The 20,954-nt window shown below is 42.8% G+C and overlaps 1 protein-coding gene across 8 annotated transcripts in view; it reads left to right on the top strand.

Moving 5' to 3' along the window:
• Nucleotides 1-20,954, top strand: part of SLC39A11 (solute carrier family 39 member 11) — a 1,124,245-nt gene that overhangs the window by 281,555 nt on the left and 821,736 nt on the right. The window lies entirely within an intron of this gene.

The raw sequence follows: 20,954 nt of genomic DNA, 5'->3' as shown, positions 1-20,954 counted from the left end.
GGCTACACAGCGGTGCACTGACCCGCCTACGCAGCCATGTACACAGCAAGTGGGGCTAGAAAGTGCAGGAGAGGATGAGCAGCCCCGCCACATGGAGCATGTTTGCTAAGTCCTCAGCTACCGGCAGAGGCAGGAGGTGGGGCTAGAAAGTGCAGGAGAGGATGAGCAGCCCCGCCACATGGAGCATGTTTGCTAATTCCTCAGCTACCGGCAGAGGCAGGAGGTGGGGTGGGGGGGTACTTCAGTTTGCAATGGTCTGAGCTCACCCATGTTGTACCCAAGGCTCAGGGCTGTACTGCATATGTTGTATACTATACCTCCAGAGTGAACTCTCCCTCCTATCACCCCCTAGCTGTCACCCTCTCTCTGTCACCAGATCCCTGGCGTCACCCTCTCTCGGTCACCAGCTCCCTGGCGTCACCCTCTCTCGGTCACCAGCTACCTGGCGTCACCCTCTCCCTGTCACCAGGTCCTTGGCATCACCCTCTCCCGATCACCAGCTCCCTGTCACCTACTGCTGTCACCATTTCCCTGGCGTCACCCTCTTCCTGTCACCCTCTCTTTGGCGTCACCCTCTCCCTGTCACCCACATCTGGCACCGACTGCTGTCACCTTCTCCCTGTCACCCTCTCCCTGGCATCACCCACTGCTGTCACCTCCCTGTCAACCATTGCTGTCACCCTTTCCCTGTCACCCACTGCTGTCATCCTCACCCTGATACTCTCTCCCTGTGACCCACTACTATCACCCTCTCACTGGCATCACCCTCTCCATGACATCACCCACTGCCTCTCTCAGTCACCCTCTCCTTAGTACCAACCTCTCCCTGATGTCACCCACTGCTGTTACCCTCTTCCTGTCACCCACTGCTGTCACCCTCTCCCTGGTGTCACCCTATCACCCACTGCCTCTCTCCATCACCCTTTAACTGTCACCTCTCCCTGTCACCTACTGCCTCTCTCCGACACTCTCTTCCTGTCACCTACTGCATCTCACCTGCATCACTGTCTCCCCATCACCAGATTTCTCCTGTCACCTTTTGCCTTTCCAAGGCATCACCCTCTCCTTGTCATATGACCACGCCCCTTGTGAGTCTACACCCTCATTGCAAGACCACACTTTTTTCCGGGAGCACGTGTACCTTCGGCGCGCACACAGGGACAACAGCGGTAGCAGGCATCGGCTTGGGAGTGTTAGCGGGTATCGGCGAGACATGGTGGACATTATGACTACAGTGCCTCACCAGTCGCTGACCGCACCGCATGCCACTGTAATCCACAGTGGTAGTTAGGAGAGCACTTTGACAGAGTTCATTGACAACTGGATAGTTGTCTAGAAAGAGACTGATTCACAACAATTTTCAGATCAGAAGCTGTAGGAAAGCATTATGCACCAGCCTAGAGTTACTTTGAAAGGAACACTTTTGTTAGTGCCTCTTATCGAAAAGAAGTGTTTTATTCCAAAATATTCCTGGTAGAACAACAATCTATATCATTTTGGAGTGTATCAGATCCCACAGAACTCAATCCCTTTATAAAGACATAGCATTGTTGCATGGAATCTGTAAATTCCATCCACAGGGCTATAGAAGGAGATGTCTTGACATCAGTAGACTTTTTTACACATTGGGGTAAATTTACTAAGATGTGGGTTCTATTTAAGATGGGATGTTGCCCATAGCAACCAATCAGATTCTACTTCTCATTTATCTAGCACAGTGGTGGCCAACGCGTGGCTCTTGAGCCACATGCGGCTCTTTCTTTATTCTAATGTGGCTCCCAACACTCAGTCACGTGACCACAAGAGATCTGTAAACTGCTGCACTCCATCCAGACATGCAGCAGCACTACGTAGTCTAAGAACTGAGGGAGCCAAATACACATGGGGTGACACAAGAGGCTGCTGGCTGGAGTGACACATGGTGAAACTGAAGTGTATTATGTGAATCTGACTTTGTCAATATATATTATGTGGATCTGGCTTATCAATTTTTTGATGTAGAAGTGGCTTTTTCATTGTATTTTATGTTGGATCTGGCTTTTTCAATGTATTTTATACCAGGGGCGTGGCCTAGCAGGCACGAGGTCACACCGCATTTTTGTAAGTGCGTCTTCGGCTCGAAGTCGGCTCTTTGATATACCTAACAAGATTACTTGGCACTTTTTCTCTGACTCGTTTGCCACCCCTGATCTAGCACCTTCTAGAAGATAATACCTGGAATCTGATTGGTTGCTATGGGCAACATCCCATCTCAAATAGAACTCCCATCTTAGTAAATTTACCCCATTGTCTTTTCAGTATTCCCTATTACCCTTATAAAAGTTCTGGTATGCCTGATTGCAGCTCTCAGTAAGCAGGGAATTGCAGTCTTGCCTTAATGGAATGATTTTTTTAGTAATCTGAAAATCAGAAGATATTGCCTCATGAGATGTGCAGCACTTTTACAGTAGCATGGATTATAAATAACTACAAGAGTTTGCTGGTGTTTTCTCAACAGTGAGAGACAAAATATCAGTGTTAGAAAAAAAACAATTTAAAAGATTCTACAACCGTTTTTTGTTGTTGTTTTTTTTAAATCAAATCTAGTATTGGCAGAGGGAATGTCTAAGGATTGTTTTCGTCTACCATAGTTATTATTCCTTGGGGAAGTTGGTATACTGGAAGTAAAATGTACAAGGAAAACCCCCTCTTGAAACTAATGAACTGTGATAATGGCGGATTCAGGGCCAAATTCACTAAGAATTGCAAAGCTGTTTTTCTGACTTTTTTACTTTAAAGGGGCAGTCATTTACATGGCAAAACCATGCCTTGTAAATGATTGCCCTTTAGAAAAAAAATCTGAGTTCGGCCAGCATCTTGCACATTTGGCGAACTCGGACTCTATTACATCCCGCCCCAAGAATTTGTACTTCTGGCTCTCGGCTGTTGTAGGCAACTCCACTTTGGGGATGAATCTTGTTAATTTTTTTTTTTTTAGCCATGTACTTGCAAAGCAGCTGACTATGGGCCTAATTCAGACCTGATCGCTGCTGTGCGTTTTTGCACAGCAGCCAATCAGGTCTGAACTGCGCATGCGCCGCTGTGCGCCGGCGCATGCCAGACAGCTGATGGCCATTTCAGCCCCGCCATCACCTCTGCCTTATTGACAGGCAGAGGTGGTCGCTGGGTGGGAGAGGGCGGGCCTGCGGCATTTGGCCGCCATTTTAAGGGCGCAGTCTGGGCAGTGCAGGTTTGGGGGGCGGGTCGCGACGGCTGCGTGATGTCATGCAGCCGCTGCGACCTGGACAGCGACGGGTAGCTCCCTGCCAGCGCGCAGGAGCTGCGCTGGTAGGGAGCTACTCATCAAGTACAAAAACATAGCCGCCGTGCGATGCTTTTGTATTTGTGTGGGGGGGGGGGGGGTAGGGCCAGACATGCAGGGCAGAATAGCTCTGTGCTGGGCGTCCCCTCCCCCCCCCCCCCCCCCCCTCCCATCCCCTCCATGTCTGAGTAACTAATCGTAGCTGTGCAAAATTTTGCACGGCTACGATCAGGTCTGAATTAGGCCCTAAATACCACTATGAGCAGCTACAGGTGATTTTTGAGTCGTAACTCCACTTGAGCTGCATGGGCATAACTGGATAGCAATGTGGCATTTGTGCATAGGTGTTTTGAGGGCTTATCGGCAGAAGTACTGGATACGGTGAATTGAGTGGACGCAGAGATTTGTCTACTTTTGGATGGATCTCTTGCACCAGTTATAGGGTTTGGTGAGAATTTGCACTGATGGTGATGAAGACCCTTGAAAAAGTTGTGTAGCATCTCATTTGCATTATCCAGCTATTACTGGCTTATTAATATACAGTTGAAATGACTGTAATTTCTGTTTTCAAGAAGATTTTAATTAAAATACATAAATAAAAGCATTGCGTTCAAGGCTTATTTTATTTTTTTAGTTTTAGACCGTTTACTTTAGACACTTATTGTTTTGATGCATTCAAGCAAATGTTTGGCTTGTCGTCTACCTCTTAATGCAAAAGTACAGATGGGTCATGCATGTTTTGAGTGGCATTTTTATTGTCCTTAAGAACACTTTTTTTTTTTCCAATGTGCCCATAAACTCTCATTACAGTTCCTAGTAATACATTGCTTAGCAACTGTTTTATCATTAAGTTAAAGTTGCTTTTATTTCTGCTGTAGGAAAAAGTGGATTTTTCCCTTAAATTGTGCATGCATTTTTTGAAGTTATTTGTTATGTTCTGTGTTGCATCCAGGTTTGAGGGGGTGGGGGGAACAAAACAGTTTAAAAGAACAAAACAAAAAAAATTTGGTTTTTTTAGGGTTAAAACGGTTTCTTTTCTTTTTTTTAACATTTTTTCTTTTTATTTTGCATTCATGTTTTAATGGGGGGAAAAAAAGAATCCTGCTTATTATATTAATACTTGCTATCTACATATAAATACGTGCATACAGTAAATAGTATATTGCTATCTACATAAGAAACCTTGATATTTTAATTTTTTCTAACATAAACAACCCAAAGTAGTATTGTTAATGTTAGAAAGCATTAAAACATGGTTGATCAAGATTTGTAATAGATAGAAATATTTTACGGTATTAATATAATAAGCTGGATTCAATTTATTTTCATTTACAATTTTAATGCAAACAAAAATGGTTTAAAACAAAAACTTTTTTTTTTATTTGGACCAACACTGGTTGCATCCTATTGCTATTCTGTAATGAAGAATCAAGTTGCAGTCTTTCAATTCCCAGGCCTTGTAGAGCTCATGACTATTATGTTCATCTCATTTGATGCATGAGAAAAAAAAACTGTCCCTGTATCACATGTTCATTGTTCTCCTAAATGAGTCACATGAAATATTTTCCAAACAAAATTTATGTAAAAGGCATCACAAGCCCAGGCTAACATTTAATGATCTGTTGCATGTCCCATAGAGGCAGACTTTGGTCACAAGATGCTACAGTATACAGGCTTTTAAATATATATATTTTTTGTTTGGTTAACAACTTCTTGGAATTTAGTTGAAACATTTGATTGTGTTCTAAAATTTACCACAATGGCCATATTGTAGTAGCAACTAGTGATCTATAAAACACAAATGTTCAAGGATTTATTAAACTGAACAGAATGTTAGAAAAATACATCCAGATTTGCATACAATTCCCTCCTGTTTTTTAATTTGCTTTGCTATAACAGCAAACTTGTTATTGGTTGTCCACTGCTGATATAATCCACTACAATCCATTCTGAATTCAGGTAGAGAATTTATCAGGTAACTGGCTGGAGAAGAGCAAACCATTTAAGGGGGGTACTCACGGAGAGATCCATGCTTAAAATCTAAGCAATCTGACTTGATTGCTTAGATTTTAAGCACAGATCACTCGTGTGTACCCTTCGCAGCGATAGCTATCGCTGGTGCTAGATTGGCCTGCATGCAGGCTAAATCTCGCACGTCGCTCATTTCACCCGCTGGGTGAAATGAGCGGCCCCCCGTCCTCCCCTGTGTTGAGCGGCGGGTGAGATGCGTGCTGAGTAGTTCGCTCAGCACACATCTCTCCCATGTATATGGCCCTTTAGTCTCGGATCTTATCAATCTTGTCCATCTTGCGCATTGATAGTGTCTATTGTGCTGGGTAAGGGAGGATTGAGAAGTGATGTATTAAAAAGTTGTATGGGTTTAGAGGCTTGAGCAGAGATGAGAGTTTGGAAATATGTTTTGCTTTGTCAAGGGCATTACGATAAGTGTGGTAGATAGTCTTATACGTGAGGAAGTCGCTTGGGGTACAAGATTTACACAACTGGCGTTCAACTTTACGTGAGAGTTTTTGTAGGTGTCTTGTTAATTTAGAGTGCCATGGTTGACATCTAGGCCTACGCGGATTGTGAAGGCTGATCAGGGAAGGTTATGGGCGTGCAGGGGGGGAAATGGCGACCTGTATCCCAAGTCCATAAAACGGAGTCTGGGGAGGATTTTAATTCTTCAGGTATGCTGAAGGACTCTCTCTTGTCTGAGAGGTTAAGGTCTATTCTGGAATAACTATTAAGAACTGTTGAAATATTAAGAACTGTTAAAATATTGTATAGTCCCTCTTGTCAGGTAAATAGCTGTGCCAGGCATTTTTTTTTAAAAATCGTTACCTTCAGGAAAATCGCCGGGACTTGCTCTATCACCCTGGCGGTACCTCCCTAATGACAAATTAAGCAATTGGAAGTTTCCAATTCGCTTAACTAACATGTAAATACTTACCGCATCCAACGTCGGGAACTGGGTCTTCTGCAGCAGTGATATGTCTGAGTGTGTCTGCGTGTATAAATGTGTGTGTTAGACCCCCTGTCCAGTGTCATCCCCCCACAGAGCCGGTCAATGGGAGAACTACGTCTCCCAGAACCCCCGGAAGCCTCCCAACAGCCCCTTCCCCAGTCGGAAGATGGAGGGAGCTATGGGTGCCGCCGGGGAGGTCTCTGTGCCATGAGGTTTCCAGCTCTGAAAGCCCTGCAACCATTTATTTTTATTTTTTTAATTGGACACCTCAAGGTTTTTTACCTTTCTAAACCTGGTGCCCAATTGATTTCCCCCCTATGAGTGTCTTTTGGTTCCACTTGGATCATCTGGGAGACCACTCAGAGTGAAAATCCTCTTTGGTCATGAGATAACAACTGCCACTTGTCCTATACTTTTTCATACTGGAGATCCTTTAATACTAATTCCCATATGATAATTCAGGGTCAGTCAGGATCCTGTATTAAATATTTGCAGACTCCCTACAATTTGGTGTAATACAAAGTTTCTCAGTAGCACACAAAGCATTATCCTACCAGTACATGAAGCATTCACATTTTCATTAAGATTCCTGAATATTTCTACCTACACGATACATACAATATGTAGATATGCAAAACTGAATTTAGACAAATCTATTTTATCTAATCTAATTTTAATCTAATTTATATAGCTACAGTGAATGGGCAAGACTGGGCCTCTACAACACTGTGAACAATTAGAGTTCCATGTGCAACTGTTTCTGGACAGTCGCAAGTCACAAAGGGGTTGGGTATGTGTGACTGGCAGTCTTAATACCGACACCGGGATCCCGGCTGTTGGATGGCCGCCAGGGGGGTGAGCACAACAAAGACCCTTGCTGTACTCGCTACACAGTGGGCTTGTGGCTCGCTGCGCTCGCCACAGTTCTGTTCCCACTCTATGGCTGTCGTGGACACCCACAAGTGGGAATAATCCCTATTGGTCGGCGTGCCGACCGGCTGGATATTCAAATGCTGGAATGCCTGCGTCGGTATTGTGACCAGCGGTCAGCTCACATAACCGCATCCCATCACAAAGCACCAATGAACAACAGTTCACCAAAATGGTTTGAAAATGCAACACATTTTTTAGCATAACTGTCTGCGTATGGCAATTTATGTGTTAAGAAGTAACTGACATGGGAGGTGAGAAGGAATTTTATGCTGGCTACTTTAATCTGTTAACCATGCTATTGTCTTATGTTCTAGTAGCACATCTATATAAACCTGGGGACAGTTTTACTGTGTGTTTATTTACAGTTCAGGAAGCTGACTCACCTGGCAGTATAAGAGTTCAGCCTCATTCAGCAGAGCGCTTGACTGCTTTTCCTACACATACTGTACACCTTTCCTCCAGCTTCTCTGATTAAGATGTAAATGATGGATGAGCTCAGGGATCCAGGAAGCAGCTGTAGTACTTTAGCCACAGGCGTATAATAGACGGTCTTTAGCCAGTGAGATGCTGGGGTGTCAGGTATTCCATGATTTATTAAACAGAAAGGTACACGCTTTAAAGAAATGTAAATAAATCTGTGGCTATAAAGGTTATAACGTTTTTATACTAATCTTGCTAAGTAGTCAGAGACTTGTTCAAATGGTATATGACATTTCCTGTGAGAGAACACAAGTAGTTAAATGCAAATTTAATTACGGACATTAAAAATAACTGCGCAGATCCGAAAACAAATACAAATTAAAGCTAAATGTAATGGCGGGACAGATACTTGTATCTCACACATTTAGAGGGCATCAGAAATGGATAACTTAAGGCAACGTATGTAAGACGCATTGTGCTTGTTAAAGAATTATGGCAGATATGCTTTGCTGTATGTCAGTTTAAGAGGACTGTTGTAGAAAATCAACATAAATAAAAACATTGGGCGGTATTCAAGTGATATATCAGGCCCAATCTCCTTTCTAAAGTGATCCCCATTATCGTGTATATCGCACCCATCGTAATCCGGTTTACCTTTGTAAAGGGTTGGGTGCCCTCGCTACTCCAGGAGTAGCAAGCTGAAATGATTATACCACACACGTCAGCAGAAACAGAATGGGTGTGAAAGGAGGTGAAAATAATTGGATACTACCCATAGGGTGGAATTCAAATGTTTGAAAAGTCGGTTGGGTGTCTGTTTTTTCCTGTCTATTAGACAGGAAAAAAAGACTCCCAACTGACTTTTCAAACATTTGAATCTCCCCCATAGAATCACACAGATTTTCTCACTAGTTTGTGTATTTGTACGACAAAACGTTCCTTGAAAATGTACCTGTTCAAGCAAGTTTTACTAAATCCCAGTCTTCAACCTAGAGCCCTGGCCAGAATTGACCCATATTCCCATTTTGATACTCATTGCTTTTTAGCGATATAATGTAATATAGGTTATCATAACATTGTTATTAGTTATTTCATGGTCATATTAACCAGTCAGGTAAGTAGAGCATCCATAATACAATAATTTCCTAGATATGAATTACAGTTAACCTGTCTTCTGCAGATCTATGAAAGGATTTTTCTCCATGTTGTTCTCTTTACCGGCACTCCGAAATCTCTCGTATTCTAATCATAACAAAGCTATTCTACTTTGATCGTGACCAGAAAGTTGAGAGCTTGGCAAAACCAATGAATATCTCATAATGAATCCTTATTAGCCACTTTGATGTTCTGCACTGTGGTTCAGGACAGCTACCCACTAGGGGGGTTTTATCTTATGGAACATGTATTTTTCCACCACCAGAATGAGATTTCCAGCTCTTGAAATTGATTTTGAATGCCATCTGTCAACTTGTTCCTCAGGCTCACATTTAAACATCAACAATTTTGAAAGAGCCACCTATTGTACATTCTGGAAGTTTTATATCAAAAATCATTCTCAGCAAGACTGAGCCTTTAGACGTATTAAGAATGAGAGCAGGGCCCCTCTGGCTTTAGTAACTGCATAAATTGCTGTTTTAAGTCTGATGCGCTGATGAACTTGAAAAGAAGAATAAAAATATGACTTTTGAAAGACACACTGATTTCTACAAAGGCATAATGAAGATAAAGTGCATACTTTAATGCAGAAAAGGTGAGTATCCCAGCTTTGTGCTATCTGCTAAAATATTCTGGAAAAACTTTCTAGCATGCCAAAATGTGACAGCTGACCCACTTCAGGTGACTGTCTATGCATTAATGCAGTTATAGCAAAAGGAATACAATGCTATTATATAGAATAGATATTTAACATGATTATAGCAGGTGCTATCACTGGACAATTGCTTTCTATTTTTCAGTGCTCAGTGGAATTTCTACTGACTAAAAAATAGCATTGTTACCGCTCTGAAATCCATTGTCAAATCAAGCTGCCTTTTACAGGGTTTAGTTTTGGATCAAGGACCTCAGGAGCTAAACTTTAAAACTAGATTATTTAATTTAGTCTGACATTTGTACCAATATATATTGTTAGCATTGATCAAATGAATAATGTGTTTGATGAGTGGATCCTTCACCAGTGATGTTTTATTAACCGTGAAATAATTTCCTAAAACATAACCGTTTTATATACACACACGCCCTATCGGAACCAGGGCATTTGTCCTTTTCATTCAAATACTGCTGTGCCAGGCTGCGCACAAAGGAGACTGTGTACATGGCCGTAGAGAGCTCTGTAATGCGCTTCGCTCCAAACACTTGCATTTAATTGATATTCATAATACAAAACTTAACTTTGGTAAGCTAATTGTGTATCAGTACCTCTCTGATTAACCAAGCCGCCCCTGGGCCAGCAATGTACTAAAATTCTCGGGAACTAATGTATGATCAGATTCCATCTGAGTAAATATAGAGGAGTAGTGAATGAGAGAAGGAATTCATTTATAGGTGGGTTTAAGATGGAGAGAATTAATGATGGGATGTCACATTTTGGAAAGAGTGTTAGAACAAATGCTGAACTGAGGCGTTAATGATGTTTGGTATAAAAGATGAATGATGGATGGATAGGGTTAATGATAGAGGGAGGTTGATAGATGACTGAGAATGGAGGTTAATTATCTTGATTAAAGGAAATTTGATGTGGTTGAGTGATGATAGTGATGAAGGGGTCATGTTGATAGAGGCTTTGAGAGGTTGGGGACAACTGGATGGAGAAGGTATTGATAGGCAGAGATGATTCTGAGCAGGGTATGAATGGGTTTAGGCAGTGAGAGGGGTGCTTAGAGAATAGTCTCAAGGTGGGGGAAAAGGAGTGAGATGAAAATGCATGAGGTGAAGAAAGAAGAATGAGATATGATACAGATTGAAGGAGATATAAAGAGGGTGTGAGCTACAAATGGGTCCACGCTCATCTTGGCTTCTCTGATGCGCCTAGGCACACCATGGTTTATTAACATAAACCCTTCATCTATTTTCTCAGCTGCAATACAATACAGAGAACAATACAGCAGGGGATTAAGTCATTACAGCAGGGGATTAAATCCGACTGCCCTGGCTCACTTAATCCTATTAAAGGCCTAGATAAAGGTGGAACCATCTGTATTTGTATGGTCCATGTACTACAGACAGTATTTTTAATCATATTGTAAATTTTTACCCTTTTTAATGAGATTCTGAATGATTTTATATTGTCTAATCTTGTGCTTTAAGCATAGTGGCCCTTTGAAGAACATCTCAACTTCTAAGTACTATAGTAATTCCATGAAAAAATGAATCCCAGTTTCATACTATAAGAACACTGTTAGTATTTACCATTTTTTTTTTTCTTCAAGATGCTTTTAATGATTATTATTTTGGACTAAAATGGCAAGCACAGTACCATGGCATGTGGCGAATGATCAGCGATGCTTCTGTACACCACACTCATCTCTGTCTGCACTGTCACATACTCTAACTCCCACCAACCCCCTACTCTCTGCTATCACTTGGCAAACTGAGAACTGAGCCTGCAGAAACTGACTGAGTCACAGCCATTTTTTGAGGAGATGATGATTTGTAGGAGGCTAAGAAGGTTATTCAGACCCTGCTGCCGCTCGCAGCGCAAGTTGCCGATCTCGGAAACTGCGTATGCGCAGCGGCCACACACATTGCGGTTGCATCCTCGATGGATGTGACCGCAATGCGTTTGACAGCGGTGAGCATTTTCAGGGCGGCAACGCAGTGTGGGCGGAGCAAATGGGGCGGGCTGGGACCGTTTTCAGTACGACAGCGTGACATCACAAGCAACAGCTCTGGAAAAAAAAATGGCTGCTGACCGCCAGGGCCCAACTTTAGATCTGATACGTTCGCAATTAGATTGCGAACGCATCTTGAGGTGGCCTTACACATGCTGGGCAGCCTTGCCCTGTGCTAGGCGGCCCCCAGCATGTGCACAGATGAATGCAGATCTAGCTGCGTATATCTCTGAATAACCCCTTAAATAAGAAAAATGGAAAATCTGATGCATGCTATAAAGTACTTGTTATAGAACATGGAATTTTAATAAAGTTAAATCCTGTAGTTTAATAGTGGAAATATACAAAACCTCCTACATAAGTAATGGTTCTATATTTGCTGACTAGGTGTTATTGTTGCCCATGGTTGTGTGTAACAGCAGTGTGCAGTGCAAAGCATTTTCAGTTGTTAGCCAACTGATAGTCATAGCACTATTAAAGATTATAGATTAGGACTGTCTCAGTGTTAATTTCTCCGGCAGGGTCCACAGGTTATCCACAGGATAACATTGGGATATGATGACGTGACAGCGAATTTGCACCAATCGGTCAAAGCTTTCTGGCCTCCCAGCATGCAACGGGCCTCCTGGCTCAGGCAAATCAGTTTTTTGTTTGGTGCGGCAGGAGCCGGACCATGGTCAAATGGGCTGCTGGTTTTTAGCAGCCATATGCTTTTTTATTTTATTTTTATAGTCTTACTATTTTTTTTTCTTCTAGCGATCTTGTCTAAAAAGCATCTTATACGTACTGTACCTTAGAAAGAGTTGCTCCAACAACTCCCTGCCGGGTCGCGACAACGCTTGCCCACGTGTACAGTGCTTTTTCGGCGGGCGTCTTTGTAGGATGTACTAGCAAGTCCAGCAGACGTTATCAGTCTGTGGCCGAAGCACGGTGAGAATGTGACGCATCGGTTCTGCATAGAGAGGGAACATGGACACAGCCGCACTGTTTTGCGAGGAGACTACCAAACAGTCGTTGATTCGGCTGCCACCTAGGATGCACCAGCACTAGGCCCTAGGGATCATAGGCTCCAGGGGTAGTATGAGGCCGTGATTCCCTAGGTATGATGTCAGCTGTGAGGAGTCAGATGCTCCCCCAGTTCATGACCAGTTTCCTACGAGTTTCCCGCCCATGAACTGAGTTCCCGCTTCCGTCTGAGACGCTGTATATCTAAAAGGACCCAGTCGCAGCATAGGCGGCTGTGTGACTGGTGCGTCAGTGTTCACTTGGGCGTCTGTGTTCACTGTAGGTTCACGGGGCGAGTGTGTACACTAATAGCATCTGGATCCACTCAGTGTTCGCTAACGTATTGATCGATCCTGGAAGCGGGGTAAAGTCTCCCTGTATCCCACTCTCCTCAGCCGGGTGATACAGCACTAAGGGCCTAATTCCGAGTTGATCGCAGCAGAAAACTTGTTAGCAGTTGGGCAAAACCATGTGCACTGCAGGGGAGGCAGATATAACATGTGCAGAGAGAGTTAGATTTGGGCGGGGCGTGTTCAAACTGAAATCTAAATTGCAGTGTAAAAATAAAACAGCCAGTATTTACCCTGCACAGAAACAAAATAACCCATCCACATTTAACTCTCTCTGCAAATGTTATATGTGCCCCCCTGCAGTGCACATGGTTTTGCCCAACTGCTAACAAACTTGCTGCTGCGATCAACTCAGAATTACCCCCTAATTCTCTATCTACCTTTGAGTACGAATAGTTGGATAAGTGCTTGATACATATGAGTCTGTAAACTATTGCTGCTGTTTCTTTCGCAGTGCGACTGAATACGGTTAAAACTGCTATATAAGGTAATACAGTTAGTATGTTTCTCCTATAAACTTGAAATGTATTTGTAGTTGATCATGTGCTCATATTGCTTATTAAACTAATGTATAACCTGTGACTGTTTGCTAGTGTGATTGCGGACTTTACTATAAATCTGTCCATTTTCTGTGTATTCCGATCGTCAATGCTGGTGCAAAGCAGGGTAGGGTCGGATTGTGTGTCACTTTAACAAAATTTAAAGTGATTACAGTCACAAATTGTGTAGTAACACTGTGCAGGTGTGTGATTTATTTATCATGTCAGAGCGGCAAGGGTGAGGAAAATACACTTTCCACAGCAGCGCCAACACTCATGTCATGTTTGTCTTGCAAAGCTGGGTTAACCTCTCAGAATCCAAGGCATGCACAGGTTCATGTCGAACCCCCATGGGCTACTTTTGCACAGACATTATCCGGTATAGCTGAGCGGATAATGCCAGCTCCGATACCAGGGATAGGTTACCCTGTTAACCCTTTCATGCAACCTTCCACCTGGGGTTTATTACATTCAGAAGGGGAAGCTGCACGCTCTCAACAAAAAAAAAAAAAAAAAGGCCAGTGGTAAGTAAATCACATGGATCTGAAACAACATCTTCACAGTCTACACATGTTTCAGATGAGGACTCGTCGGAGGATGAGGATTCGTTACACTGCGGGTCTGCATACAGAGACGAGGCCTCAGCTCAGTAGACATACTTGAGCTGATTAGTGCGATGAAAGCCATTCTATCCTTAGAGGAGGCAGCAGCATCTATGTTAAAATCTAAGGCACCTGTGTTTAAACGTCCTAAAACAGGACTGAGTTTCCTGGGTCAGAGCAGCTGACAGAAATTATGCAGGAGACTTGGGTTACGCCCTGTAAGAAGTTTAGAATTCCAAGGAAATGGAATTCCAACGATCCTTTTCCGGTTGGGGACTGTTTAAAAAAGGAGGTGGCTCCCAAAGTAGATACGCATGTCATTCGACTGGTGTGAAAAGACTGATTAGTGGAAGCATGTCACCAGGTGCTAATTAGCCACCATATTAAATAGGGTTTATAGACCCCACTTGTAGAAGCAATCCACACCTTTGAAAATGCTGCAAGTTGGATGCAGTGAAACGCATCAGGTGCAGTCATTACAAAGTCAGAAACACTGGAGCAAAGACTCGGACCATCCCCTGGATACAAACAACCCCTTTACCTTGAGAGGATTCCATGATTTGCTTTCAAATAAGAGAATTGTTTACACCGTAATGTATGAGGAGCTCACCATAAAGGGACTATTGGAGCCAACCTTCCTCTAACGGTGAATTACTGCCATCTCTTTACTGGACTCTCATGTGCTTATGGGACATTGTCTATTGGATCAGTGCTATTGATACAGGGGTACACTAGGAACGGACTGCTTCAGCCCAAACCTCATCTTGTTCCTGACGTTCATTAATGGTAATCATATTTTAATCCAGTGTATGAATTCATACTTTTTAGCCTAAATGTGACATTTATGTTTTATATAATTTTAAATTAAGTTTTTCTTTTATTAAATTGCTCATTTAGAGAAATCTAAATTGCTTTTTGACACTGTTCATTTTACTATTGTCTCGTAGTGCAGCCTCCTTTTTGTTGTTGGTCTTCTTGTGCGAAAATCTACATTACCTCTGCCGTCAACATCTTTAAATGATGTCACGGATAGGAGAATTGAAGGTTTTCTTAAAACCATTTTTTCCTTGTCTGGGGTAATCATAAGGCCAGCCATGGCTTCAGTCTGTATGGCAAAGGCAGTGGCAGCCTGGGCTGATGTATTGGAGAAGGATATTTCAATGGCATCGAGAGAGCAAAAATCTTATATTGCACATCAAACAGGCGGTGACGTTGATGGAAGAAGCAGCCTTAGGTATGGGTACAATTGCCTCTCAGGCATCAGCCTCAGCAGTAGCAGCTCGCAGAGCGGTTTGGCTACGTACATGGAAAGCTGACTCAGAATCCAAAAAGGTTCTGGAGTCTTTGCCTTTTACTGGAGATATTCTTTTTGGTAAAGAATTAAACAGTATTTTGGAATCTGAAGCAGACTCCAGGAAGGTGAAGTTTCCTTCCACACACACATTTAAGCCTAGATTTCCAGCTTTTCGGCCCTTTCGGAATCAAGTAAAAGCAAAAGGAGAGGGTGATGGTAAACAGTCCCAATCCAACGAGTCTGGTAAGACTAAAAGCATTGGGCTACCAGAGGATCATCTTCCAAATCAGAAGATATGCCATCAGCCTGATGGTGCGGGCCTCCACCTGGGGGAGCCCAGGGTGGGAGGCCGACTTCTTCAGCTTGCACAGATCTGGCAGCTTTCTACCACAGATGCCTTGGTGCAAGAAGCGGTATCTCACGGTTATGCATTTGCTTTCAAGAAACACCCTCCTCAAAGGTTTTTTTTGTACCAGCCCGTCTTCAGTGGAAACAAAGGCCAGGGCTTTGCATAAGGCAGTTCAGAAGTTGCATCAATCAGGAGTGATAGTTCCAGCTCCCCCTGCACAACGAGGACAAGGTTTTTATTCCAACCTGTTTCTAGTCCAGAAGCCAAATGGGTCGTTCCGGCCCATACTCTATCTCAAAGCGCTGAACAAGTACATTTGGGTGCCTCGTTCCATATGAAGAATTTACGTTCCATTTTTTTTTTGCCATGGAGTCTGAGGATTTTATGGTATCCCTGGATATCCAGGATGCTTACCTACATTTTCCTATAGCACTGTCTCATCAGTGCTGTCTCAGGTTTGCTATCCTCCAGCATCATTTTCAGTTTCAGGCCCTACCATTGGACTGGCCACAGCTCCCAGAGTATTCACCAAAATTATGGTGGTGATGGCATCTTATCTCTGTCAGCACGGGATAAGGATTTTTCCATACCTCAATGACTTATTAATCCTGGCACAGTCTCAGGAATTGCTTCAGTGTCATCTGCAACAGATAATAGCTTGTTTACAGAGACACGGTTGGCTCATAATGTGGGCAGAGTCGTCCCTGGTTCAGTCACAACGGATGACTCATTTGGGGCCTGTGCTGGATTCAGTTCTTCAGAGTGTATTTCTACCTACGAACAAAATATCTAAAATTCAGTCAAGGATTCAGGAGCTGCTACACAGTCGAAGGGAACCCATTCACGCCGCAATGCGATGAGGTTGATGGTGTTGACAATCAACAAGGTGGAGTATGCTCCGTTCCACTCAAGGCCTTTGCAATGTCTGATCTTTTTCAAATGGAATGGTTGTCATCAGACAATAAAAACGCAAACTATGGTCCTTCCTTTGGGAGTAAGGAGGTCATTAGCCTGATGGCTACAGACATCCCATCTGGACAAAGGGAGACCCTTTTGGATATCGTATAGGGAAATTCTAACAACGTATGCCAGTCTTCAGGGCTGGGGAGCAGTGTCAGGAAGGAGTTGTTTCCAGGGGCAGTGGACCAAGGAAGAAAGTTGCCTGCCAATAAATATACTGGAACTTTGGTCCATATTTGAACTTTGGCACTTATTCAGGCAAAGGACATCCTTCAGGGGAAACCAGTCCAGATCCGCTCGAACAATGCAATGGCAGTAGTGTACCGCAACAATCAGGGAGGAACTCTGAGCCAGAATGCAATCAAGGAGGTAAGTCACACATTAAATGCAATAGACAAAGGTGTAGAATCTGTATAGAGTGCGCACTAATAGCAGCTTGATAAAGTGAAAGACACACAGAAGTAACTCTCTAAAATACCTCCACCCCAAATGGGTTTGGAACAATTGCAAAAAAATATGGTGTCAATACATACAAGCAAGCGCATCAATGGGAAAATATCGTCACGGACCCACCAACACATGTGGTCCTAGCACTGAGGATCTCCATTGTGGTGTTTACCAACAAGGGTAAAAAAGGAATAAAGTGCATATAGTGAAGCACAGTTGTAACCAATATGGAACAGAATAAAGTGCATGCAGTACAACACCAAATGAAACAAATTTAATGATAATCAATAAAAACATGTAAAGCAGCAAAGAATGGTATAGCAGCACAGTAATATCCACGCAGGGAGTCCAATAAAGTGCAATTACCAGCAACAGGTGAAAGAGAGAGCATATAAGTCTGTGGGTCCACAACAACCGCAGCAACTCCTGCACCACATCCACTGGCCCTCCACACTGGATCTCCCGATTCAACCAACGCGTTTCTACCCTTTACATCGGGTCTTTTCCAAGGCATCCAGCGGTATACTGTCCGTTTCCCTCAGTCCCTCTATTTAAATGTATTTAAATGTAGTCCTTGCCAATCGCGGAGCGGCGGGCGCAGGTGGCTCCTATACATCAATTGACTACATGTCCCATGAGCCCTTCTGCACCTCGCCGTCACTTCCGCTTCAGATCGTCTCGTCTGTAACTGTAGAGCCCGGCCAGACGCGTCCGTCTCCATGGACACCCGCTTCATATGTTGTAAACAGCGGCTAGTCCATATCGCTTTCCAGATGTGGGTATTCACATAAGTCCCAAAACAAGTGTGTGGTTTGTAATAAAACATGCCAAAGGGGATATGAAAAAAAACACAACTTAATAAAACATATATTAACAATGAAACATCACAGGGGTGTCTAGTACTAAAGTGCAGCATGCAAAAAATAAAGTGCAAACGCTGTGCATGCAGGTCGGAAGGGAAAAAAAGCCAAGTGTCACAGGAACCATTTTACCTCAAAATCGAGGTTAAGCTCCCCCGGCTGCAGCGTGCCTAGCTCATATATAAACCTAATTTCTGCTTTTGCTAATTGTGTTGGGAGGTCCCTTTGCCTCCAATTGCCTTTTACCCACTGTAGACCTCAAAAATCTCCTGATGTCAGCAGGGTTTTTATTATGTACGGTGCGAAAATGGTCCGACAGAGCATGTGTCGCCAGGCCATTTTTTATATTTCTAAGATGTTCGCTTATCCGCACCTTTAGGGGCCTGGAAGTTCTTCCAATGTAGAAAAATCCGCATGTGCATTCAACCGCATACACCACGTTTTTGGTATTGCAGGTAACAAAAGTATTAATGCTCACTTTCTTCCCATTCACCTTAAGTTCACTAGTTTTATTATTACCGTCTCCTTTGATTGTACAGCACCCAATGCACATCCCACATCGAAAAAACCCTTTGGATTTAATTGTGGGTAATGATTTTATGCGGGGTAAAGAACCTCTAACCAGTGCATTGCTCAAATTCGGGGCCCTCCTATAAATACACTTTGATTTACTTGGGAGTTTCTCTCCCACTATGGGATCTCTTTTGAGAATGTCCCAATGCTTCCTTAAAATCTTCTCCAAATCCCTATACTGGCTGTTAAAAGACATGATAAAAGCCCATTCAAAGGGTATGGGTTGATTGTTTGGTGCTTTTTCTTTTTTATGAAGGATTTCTCTCCTCTGCATATTACCCACCTTGATAGTTGTGTCTCTAACTTTCTCGGATGTGTAACCAGACACTAAAAAGTTTTCCTGCATTTCACTCACTTGTTCCTCAAAAATGGCAGTCTCGGTACAATTTCTCAGTAGACGCCGTATTTGTCCGCAGGGTATAGACCCCAACCAATCTGGATGGTGACAGCTATTTCTTTTAAGATAATCTCTGGAGTCGGTGGGGTTTCTATAGTTCTTAGTCTGCAGTGCACCATTTTTTGGATATATTGTCACATCCAAGAAGTGTATCTCTTTATTACTGCTCTCAAAGGTGAATGCTCCATTGATGGAATTGCGATTTAAGTAATCCTAAAAAAACATTTAATGTGGGGGCGTCCCTCCATATAAAAAAACACGTCATCTATATATCTGACCCAGGACACCAGGTTCGCTCCAAAGGGATTATTGTCCCAAACATATTGCTCCTCCCACTCCCCCATAAAGAGGTTAGCGTAGCTTCGAGCGAACCTGGTGCCCATGGCCGCACCCACTTTTTGTAGATAAAATGTGTCTCTAAAATGAAAGTAGTTATTCATTAAAATAAATTCTACCCCTTCCACGATAAAGTTACGTATTAATGGCAATTCACTTTTCCCTAGGGCTTCAGTGACAGCATTGAGCCCATCCTGGTGGTTTATCACTGTATATAGTGACTTTACGTCAGCCATCACCATAATATCAGTGTCTTCCCATACTATGGTATCTAAAAAGTTTAAAAAATCTGTAGTGTCCCTTAGGTGGGATCGGGTTTTTTAACAGTAGTGGTTGTAAATGGAAATCCAGGTATTCGGACAAATTAGAGGTCACGGAATTAATACCGGAGACAATCGGCCTCCCTGGTGGTCTCAAAGGATCTTTATGTATTTTTGGTAAAATATAAATAATAGGGATAACCGGTTCTTCATTATACAAGTATTTATATCCCTCTCCTCTAAGATATTAGAGGAAGAGGGGGATCTCCCCATTGTTGTGGATACAAACTTAGGGGAGGTTATGCGAGAATTGGAACATATATTATTAAAGGAGAGCCGCATTTGGTGGGAGGTACAGACACTGGAAAAGTATCTAAATGATCGGATAGTACCGAAAGGTCTGGTAATCCAGAAAAGTGCCTCCTTTGCATCTGCTAGCAACTCCTTTAAATCAGAGTGGGACAAAATACTCCAGACTTGCTCCTTTTCACTCATAAAATGAATTATTGAGGACAGGAAAAAGGAGTTAAGCAAATTAGAGGGTGTTATCACCGCCCAAAGAGATTTAACAGCACGTTTTGTAGACAAGGAGTATAAGGACTTTGAAAGTAAAATTGAAATTAATCTAAAAAACCCCTGAAAAGACCCCTATGGAGAGAGAGGTTAAGAAATTCAGTAGGGACAAAATGGGAGGACAAAAAATGGGACAGGACAGTATTAGAGACACCTCTAGTGATGTGTATGAAAATATTACACAACGGGAATATAGTGTACAAAATCAGATATGGAACCAGGGAATAAAGGGGAAGAAAAAGATATCAACTAGAGACTTTGTGGAAAGAGAAATCCCCCGTATATCGGGAAATTTCAACAGACCACTTCCCCAAAGAATTTATTTATCAGAGAGATAAGAGACGAGTACTGCACCCTCTGAGAATTAATACACCAGTACAGGAAAGGGAATGGGATACTATACAGGTAACACCCCAAGATTACCAGGTTCCTACAAAGAAAGGCATAGTGCCGTTTTGAAGTTAGGTAGACCCACCCATTCCCCCAACATGCGCAAGGCGGAGTCTCCTTTTTTAGAGGGAGGATGATTCACCCACAGGTACAAATGAAGAGGAGGGGGTGTCGGGGTGGGAAACAGCAAGAGGGTCAGAAAAAAGACTGTCAGATCCAGAAAGAGGAAAATGGCAGCTATTAACACAGTAGCTGATACAGGGAATGACACTAAAGGAGGCAAAGTGAAACATTTTAATTTAAGTGATCATATTTTAATCAAGGAGGAAGTTTCGGTGTTGGAAAAAGGGCTGAAGTTTGCCCCCTCCATTCCCATCAACAAATTCTCCACCTTCATCGACCTGAATAAATTCATTAGGAAGTTGACCTTAAAACGCTTCTTTCTGAGTAAAGAGCCTGTGGACCCTGCCGTAGTTAGGATAGACCGTACACCCTTCAAACCGAAATCAGTCTTTTACCCGATACACATGAAGGGTAAATTCATAGATACTTTCTATGATTTAGTCCACCAAG

Source organism: Pseudophryne corroboree, chromosome 3 (assembly GCF_028390025.1).
Source record: "Pseudophryne corroboree isolate aPseCor3 chromosome 3, aPseCor3.hap2, whole genome shotgun sequence".
In the NCBI taxonomy this organism is placed as follows: domain Eukaryota; kingdom Metazoa; phylum Chordata; class Amphibia; order Anura; family Myobatrachidae; genus Pseudophryne; species Pseudophryne corroboree.
The sequence above is the reverse complement of the archived record's forward strand: the minus strand, read 5'-3'. Positions and strand labels throughout refer to the sequence as shown.